At 39.1% G+C, this 25,713-nt stretch overlaps 2 pseudogenes; one reads left to right on the top strand and one right to left on the bottom strand.

Moving 5' to 3' along the window:
* Positions 1-25,713, top strand: part of LOC112177580 — a 49,133-nt pseudogene that overhangs the window by 12,994 nt on the left and 10,426 nt on the right.
* Positions 7,778-25,405, bottom strand: LOC112177579 (annotated as a pseudogene).

Here is a 25,713-nt window from a genome sequence, read left to right on the forward strand (position 1 = left end):
CAAGGTACACTTCTTGCTCTCTCAGGTCCCTATGTGCCCTGTATCGTGCAACTAGTTCCTCGCTTACCTTGCATTGCTTGAACCAATGCTCAATTGATCCACATTGATGACACTCATCATTGTGGTTGCCTCCCTTTAATTGAGGTGCACGTTGTGCACGTTGCGGGCGTTCCCTAGGAGGGTTGGTGCTACCACCACGACCTATGGTGCCACCATTATGGCTAGGGATACCACGACCCCCTCTTCCACGTGTGGCATTACCACCACGTGTATCCACACTAAACTTGCGGTTTCCTTCCTGGTTAGGGCGGTTATATGGGCCCATACGTCCCTCATGTCCCCCATTCTTAGGGTACCGCTCCTTGCGCCCTCCTTTGGGTGTATTATAATTCGCCTCATGAACGCTCTGAGTTCCAATGGGCCTTAAATTATAATTCCTCACGAGTATGTTATCATGTTTCTCAGCTACAGATATAATATTGATAAGTTGATGAAACCTCGTGATCGATCTAGCATTGACTTCAGTACGGTATTGCTTTGATACCACAATGGCTGAAACGGGGAAGGTGGAGAGAGTTTTCTCAATTAGCTCTTGCTCTGTGAAAGGTTGTCCACAAAACCTCAACATGGACTGTATGCGAAGGGCTTCTGAATTATATTCAGCAACAGACTTGAAATCAGCAAAGCGCAGGTTGTTCCATTGAACCTTCAAGTCAGGGAGGAGGGAATCTTGGACATTGCCAAAGCGCTCTTCTAGCGCTACCCATAGCTCTCTTGCATTCTTGATCGACATATACTCCAATCTGAGTGCCTTGTCCATATGGCGTCGCATCAAGATAACTGCTTGAGCATGCTTTGTAGGTGTTCGCATGAACATAAGATCCGGGTTAGGTGCATGGATTATATGGGTAATATTCCCTTTGAAGTGAGATGGTTCTCAACATCGGTTACCCAACTGTGGTAATCCGAGCCTGTTGAGTCAAGCATGGGAAAGTCGAGTCTAGGTTCATTCGACATCCTGAAAATAAGAAGAGAAGATATATTAGTTTCGAAGTTAAACTTCCACGAAAACAAAAACAATAAGATTTCCGAGTTATGCTACCAAGAAATCAATTTCCAAGAATCTCTTTTGGATTAGACCAAACAATGATGTTTTAATATGGTCACAATTTGATGCTTACGGACGCTCTTAGTCCAAGCATTATGAACGCTCTTAGTTCACACGAACACTCTTAGTTCGATTATTTATGAACACTCTTAGTTCATATGAACACTCTTAGTTCGTTAAGCGTGAATCCCCACAATTCCTCTTTGTTAAATATTAAAATCATTTGGCAACATATATTCCAATATTTGCAGGAAATAAAAGGAATTTAAATACAAGAAAGCAGCAACCTTAATTATAAAAACTTACGTGATTGTTCTTGGCTTGAAGACACGTACGCGCGTGTTGATGCAGGCGTGTAGCTAAATTAGGATTGCTGGAATCTGGTCGGAAATTGGCAGTTGGTGGGCTGCACTTCTGCCTTCCCTTTTTTTTTCTTCCTCCTTTTTTTTCTTCTTTTTTTTGTTTTTTTTTTCTTTCCGGGCCCAGCCCTTCTCCTTTTTTTTTTTCTTTCTTCTTCCTCCTTTTTTTTTTTTCTTTCTGGGCCCAGCCCTTCTCCCTTCCTTTTTTTTCTTCTCGCGTCTTCTTCCTTCCTTCTGGTTCTTCTCCTTCTTTCTTTCCTGGGCAGCGTGGATGGCAGCGTGGGCTGTAGCGGGTTGCAGCGGCACAGGTAGGCAGGCAGGGCGCGGGCAGGCTTGCAGCAGCTTCGGCAGGTAGCAGGGCAGTAGCGCAAGGCAGCAAGCAGTCAGTGTGCAGAGGCTGCGCGGGCAGTAGGCACTCGGGTACGCAGATGTGTGGGCTGGTGCAGAGTTTGCAGGGGGCAGCAGGTTCGGTTGCAACTAGTTTGGCAGGAGGTTGTAGCTGGTTCGGCAGGAGGCTGCTGGGGCAAAGCTACGGTGCTGGGCAGCAGGTAGGTTGGCGGGCTGCAGGCTTGCGACAGGGAGGCTGCAGGCTGGTGCAGGGACGTGTGCGGGATGGTGTGCAGGTTGCAGCTGTGCGGCAGGAGGCTGGGCTGCAGCTAGGGTCTTGTGGGCAAGGAGAGTTTACGACAGATTTTTGGGAGAAAGAGTTTTTAGGTTTTTTTTTTGTTTTGGGCTAGGGTTAGAACTCGTGCTGATAACGTGTTGTAGGAGAGTAGAATTGTGTGTTTATTATTGATAATAGGAGCCCTTATATAGGGAGTTACAAGGTATACAAAAGGTAAGAGAATCCGAATACAATTGAATACCTATAACACTTTCCTATTACAATCCTAAACCCTAGTTTGTAGAGGCACACTATGTCGACATCCTTCAACAAAAGGAGACTTGTAATTTTTCAATAATTTCAATCAGTTGATCGTTAACGCTAATTCTCCCAAATAATATTAATTTTATGTATATATTAGTCTTGGTCTGCATAGTGTATAATCTGATACCAATCGGGTCTTGGAGCTTCAACATTACCTGGCAAAAGTGGTCGTCAAGAGCCAAGAGGCGAAGACCTAGAACAAAAACAAGACCGAAGGGAAAGGACCTTTTCGAGAGCCCCGACACAAATTTGAATGAATCTTGTGGTCTTTGTTGAAAGGCTCTCTTTTATTCTTCTTTTTTCCTTGTGCACATAGGAGTATAGTAGGAAAGCAGTAGATTCTAGCAATAATACTAGCTCTCTCTTTATAGGGAGACAGAAAGAATTCCATATCCAATAAGAACAAAACGGGACATCTTATTTTTCTCTCAATTCAATACACTTATCTTTTCCCCTTGAGAAGATCTGTAGAGGACCCCCTTTCATCTACCTCAAGGAACATTTTCTGTTTTTAAACAAATGAACAAATGATCTGTACATTGGTGCCCATGCACGTTTTTTTCTCTTTTTTTGGGGGTTAAGAACAAAAAAAGACCTTTACTATAGTGGCAACTCCCATGGCATTCAAATAAATATTGGCTCAAAAGAAAAGGAATTCCGCCAATTACATATTTCAAGATACATGTTAGGGTGGGGAAGTATGAATGTTGGTAAAGAAAATAACCGTTCTATGAACCTTCTTTCAGCACATACCACCATTTTGACCTTTTGAGAGATGCAGGAGCAGGGACATCACAAGTATTTGTATTGATCACTAAGAGCAAAACTTGATATTTACATTTCACAACTTCGGCTCAAAGTTCCACTTCAGGAAGATCGTCACCAAAACTGCCGCTGCCATTCATTGGCGCATGCATTTGAGAAGGCGGCTCACTAGGCCTATATAAAGTAAGGGACATGCCTAATGCCTCCTCTAGAGGTTTTATTTCTCCAGTCTTTGGAGGGCTAAATATATCATTGGAGCTCCCACCCCATGATGTCGTCCTTCATGAGTGAGCTGGAAGGGGACCATTGGCATAATTCTTTGGATATTATTCATGCTTGGGTACCTTTGCATACTCATTGGTGATGATGTTGAAGGATCTTCTTTAGTTGTTGTAGCATCTTCTTGTACATGTTCGGCAATAGCCTCCATGGTCTGGTCACCTGATGATGCTGGAGTGGGAATGAAAAACTTTGCATTGGCAGCAACAGCAGGCTTAGTCGATGGAACAGAAGGTGACTGGAACAAGTTTGCTGGCATTCCTCCAGCTTGGTTGAAAGTGTCAACATATCTGCCAAAATCCCATCAGTAGTGAAGTCATTCATTGCCTTCATTTGATTACTAGAAAAGCAGAAGTTATGGTGAAAGGGCAGAAAGTTTTAAGACTAATTCCTTTTCTACTTGATTAACGAAAATTAGGTAATCCTAAACCAGTACTTGCTTCTTTAAAGAGTTTTCAACTCATCCCTGAAGATCAACAATAACTGCTTTGGATTTTGAGCTTTGATTATAAATCGCTTAACTAAACTAAAGGAATATAAATTTCTTTAGGTACATAAAATCCACATAAATATGACTGTACAAAAGATGAATTTTAAATACTCTTGAGAAGAAAGTTACTCAGCCTTTTATGAATCATAAAATTTATAAGTAAAATTTGTGTGGAAATAAGATATTAATGATTCTAAAGCAGATTTTAGCAATTTACGCTAAAACCTCAAATCCGAATCCCTCATTTTGAATCATAAATCCAACTGCACAGTAAGTGAACATGACCAAAACAGAGAGAGAGAGAGAGAGAGAGAGAGAGAGAGAGAGAGCTATACCTATAGACCACTCGGGTTCGATGGTCTGTTTCGGTCTTCATCGGTGCCTCCACCAGCGATGCAGAACCACTCGGTCGGCGCCTCCTCCAGTTGCCGCTGCTTCTGGAAATATTACGCCGTGCCAGAGTCGAGAGAGAGAGAGAGAGGGACGTGTCTGAGAGGAAGAGAGAATATGATAGAAGAGTAGTTTTTTAATTAAATGAGAGTAAAAAACGTTTAGTGGAGTAAGTGGGTATTTTTTAGTTTAAAATTGTGTAAGTGATCATTATCCTTAAAAAAAATTGGGCTCATGAAGTTGTGATCTATCTTTTACTTCTTTTCTCTTCTACCGCCATAATCATACTCTATAATAAGAGTCAATTAGTATAGCAACCATAAAAGATACATTGTAGTGAAATCAAGAATAGAGCCTGGGAGGCTCCGACCCGAGCCTGGGAAGCTCCTTTGTTGTATGGTGATTTCTTCTTCGGTTCTTCCCCATACTCCACCGTTACATAACTAGTGGGGCTAGTCCAATTTTATCTTAACCAACTTGCTGGTATGTTTTCACGAGATTCTTGGATTTAAAGATCAATGTTTTATCAACGTTGCATACATCGAGGTTTTTAAATGAAGAACACGTGGGAAAGTATTAAAGCTTTGCTTCATTTAAATTATTTTATTTATTTTTGTCCACTCAAGCTAACATGTTTTTCAATACTTTCCCCTCGGCCCTTCGATTTCAAATGCTCAGTTTGCAGGCTAGATTAGTTGAGGTCGGGCATACATGGAGTTAAGTCATAGTTGTCACTGCTTCCACATTGTAGGATCTATCGATCCTTTACCCTCTTTACTTTTTATTCTTGTATACCTTTTGTTTTAGAATTGCTTTGATAACTTGTGGGATTAATGTTGTTAAGTTAAGACTTGTGTAATGTGAATTAGGAAATGTTGTGATTTGGGGAGCAGGATGACTCCAGGAGTTGAGGATGGTGTTTGATATTAGAAGTGTAAATGTCTTTCTACAGGTTTGGTGCTGATTTCTGAAGTAAGCACTTTTAGGGGACGTTCTGCCAAATTTCTGGTAGAATTTCTTCTAAGGTGGGCCCCGCAGGACCGCTTCAGATTTCAGGGTGAAATCTGGGGCGGGTCCTGTTGTTTGGACCCAAAATGAAAATTGGAGCCAAACACCTGTCATGTCTAGTAGTGTTTATTATTTTTTCTGTAGCTTTAATTATATTCCTTTTAATCAGGCTTTTGTTGTTTTATGTTAGTGTCCTTTGGAGAGACTGAAGTACTAGCTACCTAAGCTAAGCTAACGGAGAGAAAAATGTGGTTTATCATGTATTCTGATTAATACTGGAGGAGACTTGAAATTATAATGATTTCTAATCAGTTGAGTTCAAGCTTCAAGCTTGGCCCGAAGCATCTGGTTCTTCACAAGCAGGTTAACCTTCGGATCTTGGATAGCGGTGCCGAAATTTGAATTCGGGAGATCCGTCGGCACATAGATCGGTGACGCTTCTCCTTCATATTTCTCTCTCTCTCTCTCTCTCTCATGGACTGTCCTCGTCGCTCCTCCGTCATCTTAATCAGTGTTGGAGTCTCCGGTGAGAGCCAAAACCTTTCTTCGATCACTTCAATCAGCTTCGTTAAGTCGTTTGATCAAGTTCAATTTCATCATTCTTTAATTTCTCGCTAATTAATTTTGTTTTTGTTTAATTAAGGCCTATAGGAGGCGAAGCTTTTGATCGAGAACGGCATAGAGAACGTAGTGATTCTCGAAGCTTCGGACCGCATCTGCAGTAGGATCCGAAAACAAGAATTCGGAGGAGTGTCGGTGGAGCTCAGCGCGGGTTGGATCGTCGGAGTTAGTGGAGAACAGCTTAATCTGGTTTGGGGAGCTCGCTGAGAAAACAAAACTCCGGACTTGCTTCTCTGATTACAATAATGCTCGCTTCAACATCTACGATTGCAGGTCCGGCCATATCCCGGAGCATTTTAGTGATTTTGTTTCTAGTTTTGCTTAACGTACGTCGTGTGCCAATCATCATATTAGTTCCTGCGATTGAAATTGTTTCAGTTTGATCTCTATTCGATTAATTGATTATTGCTTGTTGCCTATATAATGTTGTAGATCCATTGTGGTTTTCTAAGTGGGTTAGATCATAATTGTAGGACAGAATGAGAATCGCTGAAGTTTCTATTAAGAAGGAAATGAAATTGGATCATAATTTTATGCCTCGTTGTTCAATTTTGATGTTATGCTATCTATGTTTCTGATTGTGTTTTATCTTGGTTTGTGTTTTTGTTTTTGTGGTTGAATTCTGGCAATATTTGTCTTGCACTTGCATCATTTCAGAAAGAAAGCAAGTGAAGCAATTTTCAATGTTGTCAGAGTAGCTTTCGGAGTTTGTGAGAATAGCTTTAGGTTTTGATGAAAGTAGCGTTTTCTTGTTGGTGAGAAGGGTTTTTGATGTTGATGAGAGTATATTTTGTTGTTGTGAGAGTAACTTTTGATGGTGTTGATTATAGCTTTTTGTGGTGGTGATAGTAGTTTTTGACGTTGGTGAGAGTAGCTTTTGTTGGTGGTGAAAGTAGTTTTTTGCGGTGGTGATAGTAGTTTTTTGTGTTTGTGAGAGTAGCTTTTGTTGATGATGAGAGTAGTTTTTGATACAAGAGTAGCTCTCTAATGTTAGTAAGAGTAGTTCGTTGGTGTTGGTGATAGTAACTTTTGTTGTTGGTACGAGTAGTTTTTTGTGTTGGTGAAAATAGTTTTCTGATGTTGGTAAGAGTAGCATTTGTTCCTAGTGAGAGTAGTTTTTGGTATTTGAGATAGTAGCTTTTGTTGGTGGGGATAGTAGCTTTTCGTTTTGGGGAGCGTAGGTTTTTTGGTAAGGAGTAGCTTTTGTTGTTAGTGGTAGTAGCTTTTGTTATCTAGCCAAAGGTTGCCGGAAATCTCACAAGAGTAGCTTTTGTTGTTAGTGATAGAAGCTTTTGTTATCTCGCCGGAGGTTGCCGGAAATAGAAGCTTTTGTTATCTCGCCGGAGGTTGCCGGAAATCTCACAAGAATAGCTTTTGTTGCTAGCAACAGTAGTTTTTGTTACTAGTGATAGTAGCTTTTGTGACCTCGGCGGAGATTGGCCGAAATCTCATCAGAGTAGCTTTTGTTGCTAGCCACAGTAATGTTTGGTGTTAGTAACAATAGTTTTTGTGGTCGCTGAAATTCGCCGGAAGTTGTCCAGAGGTCAGCCGGAGTTCACCGGAGGTTGGCCAGAGACCCGCATGAGTTGGCCAAAGAGGAGAGAGAGATTGATTGTTGATTTTATACTCTAGTGGTATTTATGTAAATATGTTGGTTTTTAATATCCAAAATATAACACCCTTTAATCTAGTGGCCTTATATAAGGGAAAAAAAATAATTGGTAGCCATACAGCTAAAAAAACATTGAAAGATGCACTTATATATAATTAACTCTAGATTCTAACAACAGTACCAGGTCTCTCTTTATACTGAGGGAGAGAATTCCATATCCAAAAAGAACAAAACGAGGCATCTTATTTTTCTCTCAATTCAATACACTCATCTTTTTCCCTTGAGAAGAGGATCCCTATTCATCTACCTCAAGAAACATTTTCTGTTTTTAAACAAATGAACAAATGATATGTACATTGGTGCCCATGCAGGCTTTTTTTCTCTTTTTTTGGGGGTTAAGAACAAAAAAAGACCTTTAGTATAGTGGCAACTCCCACGGCATTCAAATAAACATTGACTCAAAAGCAGAGGAATTGCGCCAATTACATTTCAAGATAGATGTTAGGGTGGGGAAGTATGAATATTGGGAAAGAAAATAACCGTTGTATGAACATACTTTCGGCACATACCACCATGTTGACCCATTGAGAGATGCAGGAGCAGGAACATCACAAGTATTTGTATTGATCACTAGAGCAAAATTTGATATTTACATCTTCACTACTTCGGCTCAAAGTTCCACTTCATGAAGATCGTCACCAAAACTGCTGCCACCATTCATTGGCGCATGCATTTGAGAAGGCGGCTCACTAGGCCTATATAAAGTAGGGGACATGCCTAATGCCTCCCCTAGAGGTTTTATTTCTCCCGTCTTTGGAGGGCTAAATATATCATTGGAGCTCCCACCCCATGATGCCGTCCTTCGTGAGTGAGCTGGAAGGGGACCATTGGCATTTGACATAACTCCCATGCTTTGGATATTACTCATGCTTGGGTACCTTTGCATACTCATTGGTGATGATGAAGGTGGAGCATGAAAAGAGTCATTCCTGGCTGATGTTGAAGGATCTTCTTTAGTTGTTGTAGCATCTTCTTGTACATGTTCTGCAATAGCCTCCATAGTCTGGTCACCTGATAACGCTGGAGTGGGAATGAAAAACTTTGCATTGGCAGCAACAGCAGGCTTAGTAGATGGAACAGAAGGTGACTGGAACAAGTTTGCTGGCATTCCTCCAGCTTGGTTGAAAGTGTCAACATATCTGCCAAAATCACATCAGTAGTGAAGTCATTCATTGCCTTCATTTGATTACTAGAAAAGTAGAAGTTATGGTGAAAGGGCAGAAAGTTTTAAGACTAATTCCTTTTCTACTTGATTAACGAAAATTAGGTAATCCTAAACCATTCCTTGCTTCTTTAAAGAGTTTTCAACTCATCCCTGAAGATTAACAATAAATGCTTTGGGTTTTGAGCTTTTAATATAAATTGCTTAATTAAACTACAGAATATAAATTTCTTTAGGTACATAAAATCCACATAAATATGACTGTACAAAAGACGAATTTTAAATACTCTTGAGAAGAAAGTTACTCAGCCTTTTATGAATCATAAAATTTATAAGTAAAATTTGTGTGGAAATAAGATATTAATGATTCTAAAGCAGATTTTAGCAATTTACGCTAAAACCTCAAATCCGAATCCCTCATTTTGAATCATAAATCCAACTGCACATTAAGTGAACATGACCAAAACAGAGAGAGAGAGATAGAGCTGTACCTGGATCTAATACCCATTCGTCCACGAGCTGAGAATTGATTTGAGCTGGGTGGAATGGGAGGTGTCCCTGAAGTTGGTCCTGGAGGAGTTGAAGTACGCAAATCTGGGCCCCCTTTAGTGGGGGACCCCCCTTCTCTCTTTAAAGCAGACCTTAAGTTATAATCAGAAACACCATTCTGGAAGACTGTAGTTGTTGGGGGAGGAGGCAATGCAGGTTCTTCAGCTGGAGGTTCAGCACCTTCCTCAACCCATCTCTTAAGTTTTTCGTCATAGTAGAACTTATTTGTTTCACCCAACTTAGCCTTCAGTAGCAAGTGCAGAGCAGAATTACAGAAAGTTTTCCATAAGAAAAATACCCATAGTTCTTCTCTAGATGGAAAAAGGAAGGAAAGCCTACAATAGAAACTTCACGAACTACCTGTTTTCCAGGGCGAGGTCTCAGGACTAGGCCCACAGTCTTTTGCAACAGCTGAGACCCAAAACAAAAACGAGAAAAGCGGGAAGTCCCTCATGAGGCTTTTCCCTGTCCATCAGGCGAGGCCATTTCCTTTGATGAATCAACCTGATCTTATAACGAGCTAGATGTCACATAGATTGTATAATCAACCACACATATCAATTAGGTGATTAACTGCAAATATGGGGTGTGGTAGTGGGTTGAGTATGTGTATGTGCACATACATGTCAGAATTTGAAAATTCACCAGTTTGGAGAGTAGTGCACACCTGAGTTCTGCCAAAGTCTGGCTCTGAAACACTTCTATTATGCATCAGCTTTCTATTGCCAAAATCACTTATGGGTTCCATAGAAGCAGAAGGAATTAAGGATGACATTGCCATAGTTGATTGACTACTAGATACTCTAGGACCCATTGGCTGTTGGTAATGATTACCGTGAACACTTCCTTGGGATGTGGATGGTGCAGGTGGTGGTAGGCTCCCAACAACACGATGGGCAGTAGTATCGATAAAGTTGAGCAATTTACCTTTGAAAGTAGAAACCAGATTTACAGAGTATCCACCCTGTAAATGGAATGTGCATTCATAGACTGACCATAACAGCTCAAAAATGATGAACATATAAACAAATGAGAAAGAAGTACCTGCTGATGAGTTCTGATCCTCTCCTCTAGAGACAATACTAGCTGCTTCCACGTTTCCACTTCAGGTGCTCTAACAGTTTTTAAGGACTTCAATATTATTTGACAGTACCTGTATTAAGTTTACATCATTAAGTAAGGGAACCGTATCTAAAAGAAAGCATCAAAGTAGGGATAAAAAAAAATACACCTACTTACTTCAACGAATCAGAAACTCTTCCAACTTCAGCAAGCATGTGTGCATATTTGAGCTTATATGGCTGGAATGGTAGAAGAATAAACTGAGAGTTTCCGAGCACCTTTGAATATTCATATAACTCAGTCCTCTGCCCAAAAATAACAAGGAAGAATAGTATAAGTTCCAGAGAGTGTTACTAAACGAATTAATAACCAACTTGTATTAAGCAAGGCTTATGTCTCACTGAATATGAATAAACAAATAACAATCAGTTACCAAAGTAGAAACTACAATTAAGATTTGCAGTGACAAAATTTTGGGTGGATCTATAATTTGCTGGTAAAAATGTCTCAATAGTCAATACTGCTATTCAGATAACCCAGCCCACTGCCAAAGATCGACAAGGACAATTGATATATAAGATTTTGAGAGGAATACTTTGAATAAAGTAATAAACAACACTTATTAGCTTTTATTATCACTGAAGATGAACAAACAAATAAGAATCGCTAACAGAGAGAATTTACTGTGCATTTAGGACACACACACACACACACTTGTGTTCATATACAGAGGACTGCCAGATTATGACGAGCAACAATGCCAGAATACCATATTTATAAAAAGAAAATAGGGTTCAGTGACTCATCAGCTCAATATTACATTCACGTCAGATAATCTACCCATGCGTCAACTCAATATTAGATTTGAATGTGCAGTTAGGAATTACAAGGTTTATATACCTTGTGTTATACAGAGGAGTACCAGATTGTCACAAGTATCAATGCCAGAATACCATGTTTATAAAAAGAAAATAGGGTTCAGTGACTCGTCAACTCAATATTACATTCATATCGGATGATCCACCCATGTGTCCTATCATGCTCTACATTACCAGCAATGATGACACAATGTTATGCAGGGTGCTTAACAACTATTCTATTAATTTATATATCATACTCGGACTGCATTTTTATGCTTTGGGCAAGCCCTCCAGTTAGTGGTGGCTGATTAGCAGTGTGACCCCTCTATCTCTGAGGTGCGGTTAGGTTATGTCAATTTAGCAAACCAATGCCTCTATACACACACACACACACACATGATGCGCTCATGGGAGCGCATAATTTAACCCTGAAATATCGTTAGTAGTATAAGCAAATAGGAATCGTTCTATCCGGGGATTGAGGGTACACTGTAAATGTGAAACAATTAAAGAAAAGTATTATTTACAAAAATAAAATAAAGAATATAAATATATACAATTGTATAAACAAATAAAGAATTAAAATAATAAAGTATTATTTACAAAAATAAAATAAAGAATGGAAATATATACAAGTAACAAAATAAAAAGGGAGGGGGTTTAAGAATTATAGAATTGAAAATTAAGATAAATAAAATAAAGAAAATGTAAAAACATATATACAAGGGTGGATCGCAAGGAACAAAGATCAAAATCAATTCCATGTAATCAAATTCGATTCAAACCCTATAATTGTTCTTCCAAGTCATGAGAAAGGAGTTGATCATGTGAAACATTCGAAAGCAAATGATTTCCCATATTTTACTTTTCAATGCTAATTAACCTAAGCGAAAGCACCTAGATTAATCCTATCAAACATGCAATCAAGCCCTAGAAAGCTAGTCAATCATGACATGTTCAATGCATTAGACATAGAGAAAGGCTATCAACTCAAGTGTACAACTTAGTTATGGAAAAGTCCACCTAATTGCAATCCTCTTCAATTAAATTCGATTCTTGTCCAGAACCTTTACTACTTTTGATTCAAGTTACACAAAACGAAAAGTCGATTTCATGTTCTTAAACCTAGCACCAATTACATGCAAATCCTATAAGTGTCGACCCAAATAAGATAAACATATAAAAGTTTTCTGTAAAGCAAATTTAATCGAACAAACTCACATAAGCAACTTAGAATCACAATTATAGAATTCGAAAACTTTATTTAAACATAGAAATTAGGCTTAAACTTTGCCCTAAACATTATTGTTAACTAGAAACAAGTTCATATGAATTCAAACAAGGAAAACAAAAGATCATTACAAGGAAAAAGAATGAATTACACCGTGAGGGGAGATGGAGATGGAGAGCTAGATGGTTGGATCTTGAATCTTCGAAGCAAGCCTTCAAGGTGGATGATGGAGGATATGATCTTCATGGCTCCTTCTTCTTCTTCCTCTCCTTGCTTGAAAACGCAGAACTTTGCAACTAGAGAATGGAGAAGGAAAATGGAAAGGAAATGGAGAGACAAAGAAGATGAAATGGATGAAGGAATTGGTCTAGGAAAATGGAAAGGAAATGGTGAGACAAAGAAGATGGAATGGATGAAGGAATTGGTGGGAAATGGTGACTAAGGAAAATGGAGAGGAAATGGTGAGACAAGAAGATGAAATGGATGAAGGAATTGGTGTTATGAAATGGTGAATTGGTCTCTATTTATAGGCTTCCAAGCAACATTATTTGGCCTTTAAACAAATCATAATGGGTTAGGTTTGAGCACTTAAACACTTGGTGGATTTGTTAGGTGAGAGCACTTAAACACTTAGTGGATTTGTTAGGTGAGATCACTTTCTCTTCCTTTATTCCTTTAATTTTTATCTCCACTAAGAACTCAGTTTTAGCCTTTGATTTCTTCATATGAAATGTTCCACTATGAGTGTAGATCATTGTGGTAAAATTTCAGAATGTATTGCCATGTGGTTGGGCCGGAAATGCTGCTGGACCTCTTACAGGTCCAGTTTTCCGGTTTTGCTTCTGTAGAAAATTGGGCTGATTGTTTGAAGGTCTTCCACTCATAGTTTGCTCTGGCACTCTCATAAGAAATGTTCCTTTGGGTGTCTAGAATGGATCTGGAAGGTTTCAGCTCATTTGAAGTTCATTTGGTCAGGCGGCCGCTCCTTCTTCTTTGCTTGGCTTGGTTTCTCCTAGCCGGAGTAGGAAAATGTGTAAAATTGACATTTTAGTACATTTCCATTTTTCTCCACCATTTATAGGTAAGTGTGGACCTAATGCTCATTTCACCATCATTTACTCCAATGTACCTAAGAAAATAGAAATTGAGTTAAAAATCGATTCGTTAAAGAATTAACTAAGCAAAATGTGAGGAATTAACTATTAAAATATCACATTAAAATGCTCCTATCAAATTCCCCCACACTTAGCTTTTGCTAGTCCCTTAGCAAAACAAAACAAAAAAAATCCAAAACAGAACAAAGACTTGACAAAAAGCAAGTAAATGACTCTATTGCTCCTAACTGTTGTCTCAGAGACTCCAAACTCATGACTTTCACGTTAAACACTTAATCAAAATCACAAAGATAATTCCATGGTTAATAAACCTGTGACATTCATATGACTAAGCAAGATATGGAGAACTTAAGTTATACAGTGAATGATAGCATGTTTCGAACAAGTCCAATCCAAACTCACAGGGCATACTCTCGATTTTTCACTCAGAAATGGCTATGCTTAAAAGCTTCACACTCAAGTATATGCAAGAGAACAAATTGTAAGGCAACAAACAGCTTGCATATTTCATCAATAAACACATTTTGTGAAGAATTTTTAAAGACCTCATGAAATGACTCAGTGCACAAATGGACCTAAACCATAAGCTCGACTGCGTAACTGACTCCACTAACCAAAGACTGCCCATCTCAAGGATCAAGTCAGCACTTAAAACAGGTTGTAATGGGGCTAAGCTAGGGTTTTCGAAATGAAGATTAAGGATACAAAAAATCCTAAGGACCTAGCAGAGCATATAAGGACCACCTTATGTCATCATTTTTGTAGACCAAATATCATTGTTTTGGGCCAAACCTTCACTCTAACCAACATGGGAATGGACAAAGGCATAATTTTCAACTTTGAGCCTTCTACAAATTTGCAAGTCCAAAACCACACTTCAACATTTTCCCAAGAGTTTTCTTTTCAATTTTTCTTCTCTTTTGCCGCTTTTCTTTCTTTCTTTTTTTTTTTTTTTTTTTTTTTCAAGGCAAAATTTTTTTTTTTTTTTTTCTTCTTTTCTTGGATTTTCCCCACCCCACACTTGTCTTTCATCGTCACCCCTACATACTATGTCATGCTCTACTAAGTCCTTAAGACAAGGGTAGAGATATCCTGTACTAAGCTCATGGTAGGGTAGTGAGGGTGATGAAACAAAGGTTTTTAACGTAGGCTCAAAGGGGTTCATTCTAAGGAGTCCCACGATGGGCACAATTGGGGACACATGCTTGTTTGGCTATGGTGGTTACCCTAATGCCTTCTATCCTATCCAGGATCAGTGCATATTATGGCATACAAGTTTTGACAGTCACAACAGCCGAGTTCTAGTACTCTCTAGTCCATTAAAATCTATGGCACATGATCATTGGATTTTCAAAGAATGATGAGGTTTTGCAAATACAGCCACGAAATTCTATAATTATCAATAAGCACTCAAAAAGAAAGTATTTTAGCTCAACAGCTCACTTAGGTCAAATGAATCAGACTTAATCATAGCATGCTTAATGAACCAAGTTACAATCCTATCTCAAATCTTCATACAAGCATCACAATGTCGATTAACCACAGAATTCAATTAAGTCCTATTTTGATTGTGAAAACCTTCAGCCATGAATTCGGAGACATGTTCATCCTAGACGTTAGGAGCATCCTAAGACTCAAACACACAAAAACACTCTAAAACCAACATTTTTTTTTTTTTTTTTACAATTTAATTAATTTCAACACTTAGGTACGAGAACATGGAGTCTCGATGTGCAATGGGACTGAAACAGCTACCCTTTTTCAAGACTATGTTTAATCCAATATACCTTAGTGTATCACAACATCAACTAAAAACACAATAAAAACACAATCCAACATCAACTTTTTTTTTTTTTTTTTTTTTATATACTAACTATTATATACTAACTACTAAAAACACAATAAAGCAATAATCCTTCCCCCATACTTAATTCATGCATTGTCCTCAATGTATAACAAATATAAAGCATGCAAAGCATAAATCAAGCATAGAAGAGAAAGTTAACACAACGAAACCTAAAACAACTTAAAATTCATGAAAATAAAATAGAAGGAAGAGTTCAAGAAAGCAAATCTGCGTTTGATGGCTCCTCCACAGATACGGTTGAAATGGGTTGCCTCCCATGCAGCGCTTAATGTTTAAAGTCTTTCAGCCTAGACTTGTACCTCCATTTACTCCTTTGGAGGAGCGGTATGCGGGCGAGTGGCAGCCCTTTTGCTGGTTTCAGCCTCCGGAGGAGAGTTCTCATGTTGTGATGCAGTAGCGTCCTTGCGAGGAAACCCAGGAGGATAACTCTGCAAGTTATTGACTTCCTGAGCAAGCTTGTTTATTGCAGTGTGACAGCGGATCAAAGAGCAGTTCATCTCAGAGATGTAATCGATCATGCAATTGACTCTCCAATCTGTCACCATAATACCATCGCGGAGAGAGGAGCGCAAATCATCAATCAACTCCGACAAGCTTTCCAAGGTGGCCATAGGGCGAGGAGCACGAGCAGCTGGTGAGGAAGAAGACTCTCCGGGATGCAGTCTGGGAGAGCGACGAGGCAGAGGAGGGGGACTGCGGGTACGCTCACGGATAGGACGATGGTCCCATGGACGAGTAAGCCCAGCTCTAGTGGCCGCTTGACGACCTTCTTCTTCCAAAGAGAGAACACGGCGTTGATTGACACCCCTGCGAGGGGTAACCTTGGTTCGAGCCATGAGGAAGTAGAAGGAATTTGAAACTGCACGCTTAGACAAACCTTAGTAAAATCTGGAGGAGACAAAAAAGGATGTATATGTAAAGCACAAAATAGGGTAGAAATCTCAACAGGCACACGGTTTTAACAAAGCTTCTCCGGGAAGGAGAAGAGTTATGACAGTTCACGGCCCAAGAAACTCCCCCACGTGTAAATATTCCTTTCTTTTCCTGGATTTATGGCATGCTTTCGGCTATAGCTTGTCTGTCACGGATCCTCGAGATTCGTTTGATTCCCCCACGCGTCCTTTCTTTTCCTTGATTCACGGCAATTAAACCTGCTTTCTGCTGTAGCTTGTCTGTCACAGCTCCTCGAGATTCGTTTGGTTCCCCCACGTGTCTTCCACGCACCAACAGCTTTTCCGTGTTTTCGGGTGACTTTAATCCAACGCGTAGATTTAATCTCAGAGGTCGTCCATCCAACGATGGAGATCCGCTCACTCGTTCTATAAATAGGTGCATTCTGAGGGAGCGACTATTCACTCCAAAAGAAAATTCTTCCGAGTTCCAGCCTTTCTCTCTCAACCCTTCAGCCTTTCTTTCGAAACTCAAATCCTTTCTTCATCAACATGGAACCACGAACTCTGCAACTAATGGAGCAACAGACCCAGGAACAAATCGAGGATGGAGGAAACAACCAAGCAGCCGGGACTAATAACCGGTGGGCTCCCACACCGCCTCAACTAAGAATCCTCAAGGGCCTTTACTATGATAAGGGTTTTAAGTACCCAACTCCAGAGCAGATTCAAGAGATCTGCCTTCATCTGAAACAGTATGGGCAGATCGAGGACAAAAACGTCTTCTTTTGGTTCCAGAACCTCAAGGCTCGTGAGAGGCAGAAGTTGAAGGAATTTCGGAACGTTCCGGTTGGTGGATCTCTCGATCTCAATTTTGGTTCCACTGGTTCTACTAGTAATGACAGATCCACTGACAGATCCATTGATCTAAACTTTGGGTCACGTGTCGGCTATGGTGCTGATGGATCGATCATGGAACAACGAGGAGAATATCACCAGGAGATTGAAACCCTTCCACTATTCCCCATGCATGGTGAAGACATCTTGGGCAACATGAAGACTACTTCCGAGGGAGGTGGCGGTTATGGCGGTGGCTCTCACATTTCCCTTGAGCTCAGTCTCAACTCCTACAGAGATGCAGACATGGCTTAGTATTATTATTATTATTATTATATATATATTTTTTTTTTTATTTTTTTTTTTTTTGTAAATAGCTGAATTTAATAAGACTGAATGAATGCAAATTTTTTTATTTTTATATATTTTTATTTTTTATATAAAGGACTCAAAAATAAAAGACAAATATATATATAGGACTCAAAATGAAAGACAAAAATATAAATCTCTTCCCCCACACTTAAATATTGCATTATCCTCAATGTAATCAATTAAAAGCATGCAATGTAATAAGTAAGCATAGATAGAAGACATTTACGAAAACAAATCCTAAAATAAAAACTAAAGAGAAAAATTGAAAAATAAAAAGAAATAGGGAAAGAGAAAGCAAATCTGATTATATTCTGAATTGGGTTGCCTCCCAAGTAGCGCTTGTATTTTACGTCTTGCAGCCAGACAGTACCTACATTAAATAAAGTTAGTAACTATAATTAACAAAGAAATACAAAATAAAAACAAGTATAACTATTAATTACAAACTACAAGTATTAACAAGTATATTGTACATAAGACACAAGTTAAGTACTCAAGTGAGTATAAAACGTGAAAAGTATTTTTACAAGTTTAAAGTGTGAAACAACAAAATAATTTACACGTATAGAGTATTCACAAGTATTTCTTTTATTATAAACATTATTGATATCGAATCAAATTCCAAGCGGTAAATCAAGTAGACGTGCGGCCCAAGTATAGTCGCCTAGACACAAACTCCCTTTCAAATCGTTTGGGCAACCTTACTGAAATGGCCAGGTAGGGGAGGACGAACACGAGAGAAAATCCATTTTGGCATGAGCTACTCCCACATAGTGGTTTAGGCCCATTTGCAAGCACTTCTGGATTCAAAAACCCGTCATGAACGTTGTCCCCTTCCTAGACACCATTTCACATAGGCTATACTTACTAAGATGAAAAAGTTCATAAGTGTGAAGACAGTTCAACAAGTGTTAATAAAGGCCGCCCTCAACCTTAAGGGACCTGAGCTAGGTACCAATAAGGGGTTTAGGCCAATATTAACAAAAGAGACTTCACCTATGCCTCTCAATTTACAACCTACAATTAAAATTCGTGTTCAATAATATAAATAACATCCTAGTTAATTTAAACTAAGTTTCAAACAATTCATATACAACAAATATATACAATAAATGACACAATTTAGCAAGTGATTTTTCAATCCCCGGCAACGGCGCCAAAAATTGACGCGCTTATGGGAGCGCATAATTTAACCCTGAAATATCGTTAGTAGTATAAGCAAATAGGGATCGTTCTATCCGGGGATTGAGGGTACACTGTAAATGTGAAACAATTAAAGAAAAGTATTATTTACAAAAATAAAATAAAGAATATAAATATATACAATTGTATAAACAAATAAAGAATTAAAATAATAAAGTATTATTTACAAAAATAAAATAAAGAATGGAAATATATACAAGTAACAAAATAAAAAGGGAGGGGGGTTTAAGAATTATAGAATTGAAAATTAAGATAAATAAAATAAAGAAAATGTAAAAACATATATACAAGGGTGGATCGCAAGGAACAAAGATCAAAATCAATTCCATGTAATCAAATTCGATTCAAACCCTATAATTGTTCTTCCAAGTCATGAGAAAGGAGTTGATCATGTGAAACATTCGAAAGCAAATGATTTCCCATATTTTACTTTTCAATGCTAATTAACCTAAGCGAAAGCACCTAGATTAATCCTATCAAACATGCAATCAAGCCCTAGAAAGCTAGTCAATCATGACATGTTCAATGCATTAGACATAGAGAAAGGCTATCAACTCAAGTGTACAACTTAGTTATGGAAAAGTCCACCTAATTGCAATCCTCTTCAATTAAATTCGATTCTTGTCCAGAACCTTTACTACTTTTGATTCAAGTTACACAAAACGAAAAGTCGATTTCATGTTCTTAAACCTAGCACCAATTACATGCAAATCCTATAAGTGTCGACCCAAATAAGATAAACATATAAAAGTTTTCTGTAAAGCAAATTTAATCGAACAAACTCACATAAGCAACTTAGAATCACAATTATAGAATTCGAAAACTTTATTTAAACATAGAAATTAGGCTTAAACTTTGCCCTAAACATTATTGTTAACTAGAAACAAGTTCATATGAATTCAAACAAGGAAAACAAAAGATCATTACAAGGAAAAAGAATGAATTACACCGTGAGGGGAGATGGAGATGGAGAGCTAGATGGTTGGATCTTGAATCTTCGAAGCAAGCCTTCAAGGTGGATGATGGAGGATATGATCTTCATGGCTCCTTCTTCTTCTTCCTCTCCTTGCTTGAAAACGCAGAACTTTGCAACTAGAGAATGGAGAAGGAAAATGGAAAGGAAATGGAGAGACAAAGAAGATGAAATGGATGAAGGAATTGGTCTAGGAAAATGGAAAGGAAATGGTGAGACAAAGAAGATGGAATGGATGAAGGAATTGGTGGGAAATGGTGACTAAGGAAAATGGAGAGGAAATGGTGAGACAAGAAGATGAAATGGATGAAGGAATTGGTGTTATGAAATGGTGAATTGGTCTCTATTTATAGGCTTCCAAGCAACATTATTTGGCCTTTAAACAAATCATAATGGGTTAGGTTTGAGCACTTAAACACTTGGTGGATTTGTTAGGTGAGAGCACTTAAACACTTAGTGGATTTGTTAGGTGAGATCACTTTCTCTTCCTTTATTCCTTTAATTTTTATCTCCACTAAGAACTCAGTTTTAGCCTTTGATTTCTTCATATGAAATGTTCCACTATGAGTGTAGATCATTGTGGTAAAATTTCAGAATGTATTGCCATGTGGTTGGGCCGGAAATGCTGCTGGACCTCTTACAGGTCCAGTTTTCCGGTTTTGCTTCTGTAGAAAATTGGGCTGATTGTTTGAAGGTCTTCCACTCATAGTTTGCTCTGGCACTCTCATAAGAAATGTTCCTTTGGGTGTCTAGAATGGATCTGGAAGGTTTCAGCTCATTTGAAGTTCATTTGGTCAGGCGGCCGCTCCTTCTTCTTTGCTTGGCTTGGTTTCTCCTAGCCGGAGTAGGAAAATGTGTAAAATTGACATTTTAGTACATTTCCATTTTTCTCCACCATTTATAGGTAAGTGTGGACCTAATGCTCATTTCACCATCATTTACTCCAATGTACCTAAGAAAATAGAAATTGAGTTAAAAATCGATTCGTTAAAGAATTAACTAAGCAAAATGTGAGGAATTAACTATTAAAATATCACATTAAAATGCTCCTATCAACACACACACCCCCAGGTAGAATAAAATAAGATGTTATGAGATTGTGTTATTCATAACTAATTGGGTATACCTAGAAAGAAATAAAGATCAGATAAAGGAAGATGTTTTACCAAAAGATATGACTGGTTCATGTCGTTTGAATTCAAAAAGTTGAATTAGGAATTAGAAGACGAGAAACAAGAGAAATGAGACTATTAATCTGCAGTCTCAACGACCTGCTTATGTTATGTATAATACTATGAGGTTATAGAGAGCGTCATCTTTCACTACTGCAATTCCTATCCAGGAAAGAAATACCATCTTACAGTTGTCTGGAGCTACACTTTTTAATTAAAGAGTTAAAAGCATGTGTTCTGCAAGGCCCAACCACCATATACAGATAAGAGACTTGCACTGGAAGAAATTTCTAAAGAAGGTATAAGAGAAAATGCATGAATGATCGAACGCACCTGAATGGCCTCTGGGCTAGCATACGTTCGAGGCAATTTCCAGTGATCTGCTCCAATTAGACATAGTCTTGCAGTATCTGAGTATGACTCAAAATTTGCTTATGCAATTAAATAGCAGATGTGTGCTGCAGTAATCTGAAACATAACCCATGTCAGATTAAGAAATAAAACAATTTGGTATGCAAACAAACTAGTTACATGTTACGTTAACATACCTCACTCCTATCCTTCCACAAGGTATCTCCAAGATGAATGATTACCAGTTCATCATCTTTCGTTCTGTTTGCAGTTATCACAGCTAAATTCTCCTCCCAATCATCAAGCATTGTATTTGAACCAAACTGTAGTTACACAAGGAATACAACATTCTTACTGAGGTATTGCTAAGGAATTCAGTACATAAGATGCCACTGGAGAAAAGACTTATTCCGATTGCAGTACCAGCTTCGGCACTACTTATGATCTATGTTCCAATGTTATTAGAATGTCTACAATGGGCAGCTCAACATGTACAGCTATGATGAACGAAGTAAAATCCAATAGGCAATTTCTAAATAAGTATCTCACCTGCACAGGCTGTTGAGGCATATTAACAGCACCAGGAACACTGATTTCAGATGTAGTGTCAGCAGAAAACACTTCCGCAGGTTGGCCTGCAATTAGCAGGCATAATGTTCGCAAAGGTGATCCTGGAATTAACTGGCATACTGCCATCTGCTTAACAGTATCAACATATAACTGGATTGGTTGAGAGCCACCATCCCCACAAGAGGAAGAAAGAAAGAGAAAGAGTTAGAAGAGTGCATGCTTACGTATAAACTGACAACTTTACTCAAGATTGTAAGTATTTATTTTAAGTTGCCCAGTATAATGACAATGGTGAATGAACCTGTTCGCCAAGCTGTGAAGCAAGAACAAGCGCCGGCCCCCACAATTGACCTGCCTGTGCACATTGTAAAGCCTCTTTCTTTCTACCAGAAACCAGTAGATTTTGTACTTCAGAAGCAGTTGCCTAGGAATAAAACCAAGACTTATTACAAAAAGAAAATAGAAAAGAAAAGTAATAGGAGAGGGGGAACTATCAGATTGATTATCCCATACCTGTATTTGTCCTTCTGAAGGGATGTTCTGCACACAGTGGCTAAGAGCATTATACTCACCGAGTTGTGCACCATTGCTCTTTGCAGATGCAAAAAGCTTAGCAACTGCAGATTCTGGAATATCATTTTCCTATGGAGAAGAGAAGCCCAGAATTACACCAGGCACAGGACTGGCACTTAAAGAATGCTATCACTAGGAACAAAACTTGAGAAACAATTTTGGGACGATATGTACTTTCAAGGTAGAGAGAAGACAGTATGGGTGACTCAATACAGGAATATTTGAATGATAAAGAATTCAACATCAGACAAATTTCCATTACTTAAAGAAGGACATAAAATGAAAGGTGAACATTAGTAGGAAATCCATGTCAGTGGAAACTGCAGCGTCAAGGGCAGGCAGTATGTCCGCAGTTCACTCTTTCCATGTACGGAACATATATTCTAAAGCATTTTTTTTATTTTCTAAAGCATTTCTCTTCACACAAATGCATTGATACAGAACATAACCTCTCTTGTACTTAAGAACCCCCCGAAAACTATATTGTTCTGTAAAATTCCAAACAATTTAAAGCATGAAGAATAAGAATTCAACATTTCATGAAGTACAGTATCACAATAACATAGGATCCAGAAAGGACATCCTACCCAGCTACACCCCATACAGAGACCCATACAGTCACCAGTAAAAGAAACTGTGCATGGAAAATATATAATTAAATGTGAACAGAAGAAGAGAGAGAGAGAGAGTTGAAGTGGCTCACATCAAAAACAAGATCAAAGGACATGAATGTGATGTACCTTGGATAGAGTGTCGGTACCAAAAGGAGATCGGAGTTTTCCATAGTGTTGACAAGCTATCTTAAGCAAAGAAATAAGTAACCTCAATACTTTTCCTTTCCTATAGTCCATGTCGGGTGATTCACAGTAAGTAATCCTTTCATCAATCCATTTGTTCAACTCTTTACTTCCAACATTCCCTCCAACCAACGGCCCTGGAAAGGACTGTTGGCACAAGGCACGAAAATAATCACAAGTAGTCATTCCAAAACTTGAAGCATCAGGCTTTTGCATGAAAACTTCTGTCAAGTTCAGAACAGAAACTGAGCCCGCTACAGGATCCTTCACATGGTAATAAACATCCATAATTACACATTTGGCAACATTAATGTAAGCAAAATAGGTCACCGCTCCATTCGGCCACAATTCAGAGAGAATGTAGGCAAAGATAATAGGACCAAAGAGAAGCTCACAAAAAACAAAAGAAAAAATCTCCACTCAAGAAATCCTAATAAAGTTATCAATCCATAAAACAATTACCTTGTAGTTTTTACTTTATTTTCGGTAACAACCTCAGAATTTGGATCTCTATGCCAACGAAATGGGCAGTTATTTATATTAAAGCAAGAAGGATTCAGAGCCTCACCTGGCTTCCATAGGAAGAGTTCCCAAGACTACTACTGTCCTTCATCACAATGAGTTTTCCACCAAATCCAAAAGTTACTAAGGCATGTGGAGGACGCCCGGCAGAAGATCTTCCAACAGTTGGAGCATATGTAAACTGATTGCCACTCTGGAAAGATTGTTGTGAATAATTTACAGGTTTCTGACTGCCATAGTAATCCTCTGAAAATTGGGTTTGTTCATTCTGCTTTGCATTTCCTTGATTAAACTGCTGGTTAAAGTTTCCAGCTGGGGCAAAACTTTGGAACCCAACAGTCCCATTAGCCTCACCATGACCCTGACTTGCTTTGTTATACAAAGGAACTGCTCCGAACTTCTGCTGATCCTTGTTAACCGTAGAAGCTAATGAATTACCCAACTGTTGGTTTCCACCAAAACTTGGAAAAGACTCGCTGGTAGCTACAGCCTCAGGTTGCCACATATTTGAAACTTGCTGATTGTAATTATTATAAGACTGAGACCAGCTACCCTCTTGACCTTGGTTACTAACACCTTGTGACCCATAATTTTCAGCTTGTCCATACTCATGATATAAACTATTCTCATTCTGGGCCTGAGCTGCTGTTGTGGCCGTGGGTTGCATAGAAGCATTATATGCTTCCAATGAACGCCACTCCTGGGCAATTGTGTCGTAGTACCAATCAGGGTGTTCAGGATAAAAAACCATATGTTCCGGGTACCCATTAGTCCATTGTGAGACCTGTTCCCAGCTAGACAAACAACCAGTAGTGCTAGCTTCAGTCACAGTTCCGGCAGCAGAGTGAGCTGTTTGCTGCAAATACGAAATCTCCTGTTTAGTATCAGTAACGGTGGTCCAATTAGCAGCTCCATCGAAACTGTCCACCTCGTACCATTGCCCTGTGTTGGGGCCATACTTCCACCCAGGATACAGACTGTCCCAATACTCGGTACTGTTTACATCCGGCTCGTTTTTGCTTTCTTCCCCAGAGGCTCCATAAGCTTGAACCTCTTGATACTGCTGGCTATTATTAACCGAATTGCTCAAGCCATTGCCTGTATAATCTGCACCGCCGGATATCACATTTGGTTGCGCAGTCAAACTGTTGGCTGTATAATCTTCACTGCCGGATACCACATTGTGTTCCACTTTGGCGGGAAAATCCCCAGTGCCATCCCCCAACTCATTGAAAAAATCCGAGTAGGATCCAAATCCATGGATCCCATTCTGACCCGAATTGGCATAAAACAAACCCCAATCCACCTCCTTAACCCCCGAAACCCCGGAATCATTACTCTTGCTCACCACCAAATCCGAATCGGGCTTCAATTCGGCAACCGCCCCATCATTGCCGGACTCCACCGCCCCCTCCGCCGAACCATTGATCGCATTACTCGACTCAACCACATTACCAACCCCAACCGCATCCGCCTCCGCCTCTCCAACATCCAAATCCACACCCCCTTCTCCTTTTTCTTTTCCGCACCGGAATCCGCCGCTACAACGCTCAGATTGGCAACGCCTTGGCGTCGTCCGAATCACTTCCCTCATTCAAATTGGGTCCCTCTGCCGCCGCAGCCGCCGACGATGATGGCGGTTCGAGGTCATCTTCGACCAATAATAGCTCCTTAACATGTTAACATACGCTCCTTAACATGTACAGAAAATAAATCTATTTTCTCATCTGGACTTATATGTTTTCTGATAAATGAAAAAGCAATTTATTAGATTTTTTTTTTAATGGTGGTCGAGTGAGCTACCACTTCGGGCTGGAATCCTCAAGGGATGTTTTTACAAGTCGGGGTTTGAACCACAGACCTCCTATTACCAGGAGAAATTTTGCAACGTTCGCCCCACTTAGGCCTCGTTTGGTTCACGGAAAGGAAAATAATTCCTTTGTCTTTCCCATGGGAAGAGAAATGAAATTTCTCAACAACTTTCTAT

Source organism: Rosa chinensis, chromosome 7 (assembly GCF_002994745.2).
Source record: "Rosa chinensis cultivar Old Blush chromosome 7, RchiOBHm-V2, whole genome shotgun sequence".
Taxonomy (NCBI): Eukaryota; Viridiplantae; Streptophyta; class Magnoliopsida; order Rosales; family Rosaceae; genus Rosa; species Rosa chinensis.